Source organism: Triticum aestivum, chromosome 2B, assembly GCF_018294505.1.
Source record: "Triticum aestivum cultivar Chinese Spring chromosome 2B, IWGSC CS RefSeq v2.1, whole genome shotgun sequence".
Taxonomy (NCBI): domain Eukaryota; kingdom Viridiplantae; phylum Streptophyta; class Magnoliopsida; order Poales; family Poaceae; genus Triticum; species Triticum aestivum.
The window spans coordinates 806443804-806452363 of NC_057798.1; positions in this window are offsets into that span (position 1 = coordinate 806443804).

Genomic DNA, 8560 nt, shown 5'->3' on the forward strand with positions numbered 1-8560 from the left:
CATATATGCCAATCAAGAGGCGTGGCAATGGTTCGGGTTCGACCAAGCCCCCAAGTGATTTTGTGGCCTTAGGCCGATCAAGAGGCGTGACTGGTTCAGACTTGACCATGTCCCCAAGTGATCTGGTGGCTTTCACCTATCAAAAGGTGTCGCGTTGGTTCGGACGCGACCAAGGCCCCAAGTTATATAAAAAAGCAAAATTCAAGGGGTAAACCGGAGGCCGTTTCAAAACAGAACCACTCCATGTAACCACGCATGATAAGAAAAGACAGAGACCCCGCTTTAGCTGAGGCTCCGATTTTATTATATCAAAGATAATATATACACTATCATGATATGTACATAGATAGAGCCGATGGCTCAAGTGTAGTAAGGCCGAAGATGAGCTATGTTCCATGGCCTGTTGGTCTCCTCCTCTGATGTGCGTGAGTCTTTATGCTGTCGAATATCAATCAGATAGTACGACCCGTTGTGCAGATTCTTGCTGATCACGAAAGGTCCCTCCCAAGGTGGGGATAACTTGTGCATATCTGTCTGGTCTTGGATGAGTCGAAGCACTAAATCTCCTTCTTGAAAAGTTCTGGTTCTAACCCGGCGACTGTGATAGCGACGAAGATCTTGTTGATAAATCACCGAACGGGCAGCCGCTATATCACGCTCCTCGTCCAATAGATCCAAAGCGTCTTGCCGTGCTGTCTCATTGTCCGCTTCAACATAAGCTGTCACACGAGGTGAATCGTGCTGGATATCACTAGGGTGAACTGCCTCCGCTCCATAGACCATAAAAAATGGCGTGTATCCTGTGGATCGGTTGGGCGTAGTATTAATACTCCATAGCACAGATGGTAGTTCTTCAACCCAACATCCTGGTGTTCTTTGCAATGGAACCATAAGCCAGGGTTTGATGCCTCGCAAGATCTCTTGATTAGCCCGTTCTGCCTGCCCATTGGACTGGGGGTGTGCCACTGATGATACGTCAAGTCGGATGTGCTCACGTTCACAAACTCCTTCATAGCGCCCTTGGATAAATTGGTACCATTGTCAGTAATGATACTGTGTGGAAAGCCAAACTGGAAAATCACCTTTTTTATGAACTGCACTGCTGTTGCCGCATCACACTTGCTGACAGGCTCCGCTTCAACCCACTTGGTAAATTTGTCAACTGCCACCAAAAGGTGGGTTTTCTTATCCTTGGATCTTTTAAAAGGTCTGACCATATCTAGCCCCCAAGTTGCAAACGGCCAAGTTATTGGGATCATCCTCAATTCTTGAGCCGGCACATGAGCACGCCTTGAAAATTTCTGACAACCATCACACTGTTTAACTAAGTCCTCCGCATCAGCATGCGCTGTCAATCAGTAGAACCCGTGACGAAACGCCTTTGCCACCAGAGACTTTGAACCGCGTGGTGTCCACAATCCCCTTCATGGATTTCTTTTAAGATGTCACAACCTTCCTCAGGAGAAACACAACGTTGGAACGCTCCTGATACACTGCAATGATGCAATTCACCATTGACAATCGTCATAGACTTAGATCGCCGGACTAACTGCCTGGCTAGAATCTCATCCTCTGGCAACTCTCCCCGGTTCATATACGCAAGATAAGGAACTGTCCAATCCGGAATGACATGCAGGGCTGCCACCAATTGAGCCTCCGGATCAGGAATAGCCAAATCCGCTTCACCTGGGATCTTGACTGACGGGTTATGCTGACATCAAGAAAGACATTAGGCGGGACCGGTTTGCGCTGAGAGCCCAACCGGCTTAAAGCGTCCACCGCTTCATTCTTTCGACGGTCCACGTGATCTACCTGATAACTCTTGAAGTGACCCGCAATATTATCCACCTCACGACGATACGCGGCCATGAGCGGGTCCTTAGAATCCCAAGTGCCAGACACCTGCTGAGCCACGAGGTCCGAGTCACCAAAGCACTTAACCCGGCTTAAGTTCATCTCTTTAGCCATCCGGAGACCATGGAGCAAGGCTTCGTACTCAGCTGCATTATTAGTACAAGGGAACATTAAGCAGAGAACATAACAAAACTTATCACCTCATGAGGAAGTCAATACAACTCCAGCCCCTGAGCCTTCCAATTGCCTGGATCCATCAAAATGGATAGTCCAATATGTGTGATCCGGCTTCTCCTCTGGTGCTTGTAACTCCGTCCAATCATTGATGAAGTCAACAAGTGCTTGAGATTTCACCGCCGTCCGAGGCATGTATTTCAATCCGTGTGGCCCAAGCTCGATAGCCCACTTGGCAATCCGGCCAGTCGCCTCCCGGTTCTGTATGATATCCCCAAAGGGAGCTGAACTGACCACTGTGATGGGGTGCCCTTGAAAATACTGCTTCAACTTCCGGCTTGCCATAAAAACTCCATATACCAGCTTCTGCCAATGCGGATACCTTTGCTTGGATTCAATAAGCACTTCGCTGATATAATAAACCGGCCGCTGAACCGGATATTCCTTGCCTGCCTCCTTGCGTTCCACCACAATAGCCACGCTAACTGCCCGAGCATTGGCCGCTACGTATAATAATAACGGCTCCTTGTCAACCGGAGCTGCAAGAACGGGCGGATTGGCTAATTGCCGCTTCAAGTCCTCCAATGCTTCATCAGCAGCAGGACTCCAAATGAACTGATCTGTCTTTCTCAGCATCTGGTACAAAGGGATAGCCTTCTCTCCGAGGCGGCTGATAAACCGGCTCAGCGCGGCGATCCGACCCGCCAAACGCTGAACATCGTTGATACACTTCGGTTTAGCTAGGGAGGTAATAGCCATAATCTTCTCCAGATTAGCCTCAATTCCTCTGTTGGACACAAGAAAACCCAGTAACTTGCCTGCCGGAACACCAAAGTCACACTTGGCCGGGTTAAGCATCATCTTGTAAACTCGCAAGTTGTCAAAGGTTTCCTTCAAATCATCCACCAGCGTCTCCTTCTGCCTTGACTTGACTACAATATCATCCACATAGGCGTGCACATTGCGGCCGATCTGTTTATGCAGGCAATTCTGTACACACCGTTGATAGGTGGCTTGGGCACTCTTGAGCCCGAAGGGCATAGATACATAGCAGAAGGCTCCAAAAGGAGTAATAAACACCGTCTTCTCCTGGTCCTTAACCGCCATTTTGATCTGATGATATCCAGAATATGCATCCAAAAAACTCAAACGCTCACACCCCGCCGTGGCATCAATGATCTGATCAATGCAGGGGAGGGCAAAAGGATCCGCTGGACAAGCCCTGTTAAGATCCGTGTAATCCACACACATACGCCAAGTGCCATTTTTCTTAAGAACCAGCACCGGATTAGCAAGCCACTCTGGATGAAACACCTCAATGATAAAGCCAGCTGCTAAAAGCCTGGCCACTTCCTCTCCAATGGCTTTGCGCCTTTCTTCGTTAAACCGGCGGAGAAATTGCTTTACCGGTTTATACTTAGGATCCACATTAAGAGTGTGCTCAGCGAGTTCCCTCGGTACACCTGGCATGTTAGACGGTTTCCATGCAAAAATGTCCCGATTCTCACGGATGAACTCGATGAGCGCGCTTTCCTATTTGGGGTCCAAGTTGGCACTGACAGTGAACTGCTTGGACGAATCGCCGGGCACGAAGTCAACAAGCTTGGTCTCAGCTGCCGATTTAACTTCAGATCCGAATCATGCTCCGTAGTTGGCTTCTTCAAAGGGGTCATGTCCGCCGGATCAACATTGTCCTTATAGTATTTCAACTCCTCCGTGGCACAGACCGACTCTGCATAAGCCGCATCACCTTCCTCACATTCCAAAGCGACCTTACGGCTCCCATGAACCGTTATCGTCCCCTTGTAACCCGACATCTTGAGCTGCAAGTAGATATAACAAGGCCGCGCCATGAACTTGGCATAAGCCGGCTGCCCAAACAAGGCGTGATACGGGCTCCGGATCTTCACCACCTCAAAGGTTAGTTTTTCGGACCGGGAATCATGCTCGTCCCCGAAAGCCACGTCCAGAGCTATCTTACCAACGGGACATGCTGATTTGCCAGGCACCACACCATGGAACACTGTATTAGACGGTCTGAGATCTTTGTCTGTTAGCCCCATGCAGCGGAATGTCTCATAGTATAGGATGTTAATACTGCTCCCTCCATCCATGAGTACCTTGGTGAATTTATAACCTCCCACCTGAGGGTCTACCACTAAAGCTAGCTGGCCCGGATTATCAACCCGGGGTGGGTGGTCCTCCCTGCTCCACACGATAGGCTGCTCCGACCAGCGTAAATAACGTGGTACGGCCGGTTCAACAGAGTTCACTGCTCGCTTGTGGAGTTTTTGGTCGCGTTTATCCAAGCTAGTTGTGAAAACATGATATTGCCCATTGTTCAACTGTTTTGGCTCGCTCTGATAAGCCGACTGCTGCTGTTGTTGACCGTTCTGATTATTCTGGTTGTTGTGACTGCCCTGATTGAGACCTGAACCGGAAGCTCCATCGTGACCCGGCCCCTGGAAACCGGATCCTGAACCGCCACCTGACCCGCGGTCATACCGGAAGGCATTAGAGTTTTTAAACTCCTGCATAATATAACAATCCTTCCAAAGGTGGTTAGCCGGCGCCTCTTTCGTCCCGTGCTTTGGGCAAGGCTGATTCAACAAATAATTCAAACGGTCCGCATTAGGATTGGGAGCCCCATTACGATTTGCCGCTTTACCTCTGCGCCGCTGCCCCCTGTTCTGTGCGTTAGTGTTGGCCACAAAGTCCATGCTGCCATCCGCCTTGCGCTTGCCTCCGTTTCCATGACCTGCCGGTTTGTACTATTTCCCCTTGGAGTTGCTATTCTTCTTTCCCTTCCCTGCTTCATCATCATCAGTCTCAGGATCCTTGGTACTATCCGAATCAGCATACTTCACTAAAGCGGCCATGAGAGTTCCCATGTCATTACAGAACCGCTTCATACGCCCCAATTTCAATTTTAAAGGCTTAAACCGGCAGTTGCCCTCCAGGGTTAAGATCGCAGAGTCAGCATTGATCCTGTCAGACGAGTGCAAAACTTCCGAAACGCGGCGTACCCAATGGGTAGTTGATTCTCCGTCCTCCTGGACACAAGCCGCTAGGTCTACTATGGACTTGGGCTGCTTACATGTATCTTTGAAATTCTGGATAAACCGGGCCCGCAACTGGGCCCATGAGCTGATAGAATTGGGCGGCAGGCTCTTCAACCAAGTACGGGCCGTGCCTTCAAGCATCATGGTGAAGTATTTTGCACACGCGGTCTCATCCACATATAGCATCTCCATGGCCATCTCATAACTCTCTACCCACGCTTCGGGAGATAAATCAGCGGTGTAATTTGGCACCTTGCGTGGACCCTTGAAATCTTTGGGCAGGCGCACATTGCGTAAAGCGGGAACTAAACAAGGCACTCCCAAAGCGGGTGTGACCCCAGGTACGGCGGAGGTGGTAGGACGAACCGGTGTAAGCTGACCCGCATCATTCTGTGCTGCTAACTCGGCCTCCCTTTGTGCCCGGGCCCGGTCCACCACATCCTGAGCATCGCGAACACCACCTGCCGGGTTATTGCCACGGGCCGCTTCACGGCCTCGCGCATTGCTCGATATGGCCGGTTCATCCATGCACCTGCTATAGCTCCGGCTCGGACGGGGCGTGGAGTGAATCCGATCACGGCTGTACGAATATGCCTCCTGTTGAATCAGCGCGGTCCGGAGAAGTTCCTTAACCCGGCGCCTCTCTATCGCTTGCGGAGAGTCCCCTTCAACCGGGATAGCCTCTAATCGCACGGCAGCTGCAACAAGATTGTCCATAGGATTAGAATAATGACCATGGGGCGTCTGAACCGGCGGAGGAACCACAACATTCTGTAGAGGAGGTTTCATCAGGCGGGGTTGGACCGTCGCCCCTGGCCCTGGTGCCTCGATGCGGTTTGCCTCCAGGTACTGCGGCGGATTACTGAGTCCAGCTCCTGGAGTGTGAAAGAGATTTCTAGGGTCAAACCCTAACGGCAGGCGTGATCTGTGCTTCCGCTTCAAGACCTCCTGCGATGCGTTCTGGTCAAGCATAAGCTTATAGGCCTGGGCGTCCAAAGCGGCCCGCTCTGTGGTCATCCTGTCCTTTTCTGCTGCCAGATCCGCTTTGGCTTGTACGATCTGCTCTCTCACCTTTGCAATCTCTGCATCATGGGCTTCCTGATCCGCTGGATTGGCCTCTGTCATAAGAGCGGCTAGTGCATCAAACAGATCAGATAGAACTTGAACCGGCGGGCGCACAAGGCCTCCTGCCCCTGCTGCCGCTGCCGCCGTTGATCCAGAAAGCATTGCTGCGGTGGTCGAAGTGTGATTCGCTGCCTGTGTGCCGGCCATGAATATTCCAACCCGGTTGATCTGACCTGGGGGGTCCGGAATACTGTCGCCATCGGAACAACCCCTAACCTGGTCGTCTTGCAACTGTATAGCGATTCGGTCTCTCCGGTCGAGGACTCGTCACCGGAATAGACGACGGTCTCGCTACCGTGTTCTGACTCGTCCTCACGCTCTTCTCCGTGGATGACTCCAACGAAGACACGCTTCACGGCCGGTTTAGCCTGGGTAGATCTCGCACGCTGAGCCGTCTCGACGAGGTCGGTGCAGATGTCCGGCTCAGTCCCAGGCTCACCGATCTTGCCGATGAAAACATGTATGCCACCAAAGGGGACCCGGTACCCGTACTCGATTGAATCGGCCTCGGGACCCCATCCTGCGTCGTCGATGTAGATCTTGCCACGACGACTCTTGGTCATCCGGCCCACAACATAGCCTTCGAGTCCTTTGAGCTTGCCCTCCAAGATCGTCAAACCATCGTGCGATAGCCCCACGGTGGGCGCCAACTGTCGTGGATTTGTCACGGCAGATGTCCTAGAGGAAGGACTTAGTCGTGGAGCCATCGCTACGGGTTAACTTGAAGGAGTTAAAGCGGACACAAAGACACGAGGGTTTATACTAGTTCGGCCCCTTCGATGAAGGTAAAAGCCTACGTCTAGTTGTGATGGAATTGATATGGTCTCGATGGCTAGGGAGCAAACAAGCTTCGCCTAAGCTCGAGTTGTGGTTGTCTGTCTTGAACCGCCGCTGGTTCGTCCCCTTATATACACGGGTGATGCCCGTCGGTCCTCAGAGTCCCAACCGGTTCATACTCGTATCCCGGTTGGTACCTCTCTATTCCTAACTTACAATACAAGTTATACATTAGGCCGGTTTACGGCTACAGGTTCTAAATCAACTACAGGCCTTGGGCCTTCATCTGTTTATACCACTAATAAAGTTAACCCGGCCCAAGTAAGCCGGTTTACGCCTAGTGGTAATATCCCCAACAGCCCTGGAGTATGACGTATACGCTCCACCCGCGGGGAAGCCTTGCGGCAGCCCAGTATCGATCAAGAATTTGTGTGAAACTATTCTCACAGAAAACTTGTAGTTCAAGGCATAGTCCACTATTCAAGTTGTGATCTAGTGTACCATAAATCTCTAAGTGGAAGTTCAACTTCACAGTCTCCACTAAGCACAGGTATATAAACAACGTTTTGGAACTAAATGATGAGATGTGCCAATGAGACTTTGTGGGGGATTGTTGGAATTTTGCTAGTAGGCCTTTGGCCCAAAGCCCAACTAAAATTCTAAAATTCTATTGGCCCATTCATGCACACATGTGAGTGGAGTGAGTGAGGCTAAAATTTAGTCCCACCTCATAAGTTGAGAGAGAGTTGCATCTCTTTATAAGGTGAGCTCTTCTACCACTTGTATGTGAAAGAAATATGCCCTAGAGGCAATAATAAAGTTATTATTTATTTCCTCATATCATGATAAATGTTTATTATTCATGCTAGAATTGTATTAACCGGAAACATGATACATGTGTGAATACATAGACAAACATATAGTGACTAGTATGCCTCTACTTGACTAGCTCATTAATCAAAGATGGTTATGTTTTCTAACCATAGACATGTGTTGTCATTTGATTAATGGGATCACATCATTAGGAGAATGATGTGATTGACATGACCCATTCCATTAGCCTAGCACTTGATCGTTTAGTATATTGCTATTGCTTTCTTCATGACTTATACATGTTCATGTAACTATGAGAATTATGCAACTCCCGTTTACCGGAGGAACACTATGGGTACTACCAAATGTCACAACGTAACTGGGTGATTATAAAGGAGTACTACAGGTGTCTCCGAAGGTACATGTTGAATTGGCGTATTTCGAGATTAGGTTTTGTCACTCCGATTGTCGGAGAGGTATCTCTGGGCCCTTTCGGTAATGCACATCACTATAAGCCTTGCAAGCAATGTGACCAATGAGTTGGTTACGAGATGATGCATTACATAACGAGTAAATAGACTTACCGGTAACAAGATTGAACTATGTATTGGATACCGACGATCGAATCTCGGGCAAGTAACATACCGATGACAAAGGGAACAACGTATGTTGTTATGCGGTTTGACCGATAATGATCTTCGTAGAATATGTAGGAACCAATATGGGCATCCAGGTCCCGCTATTGGTTATTGACC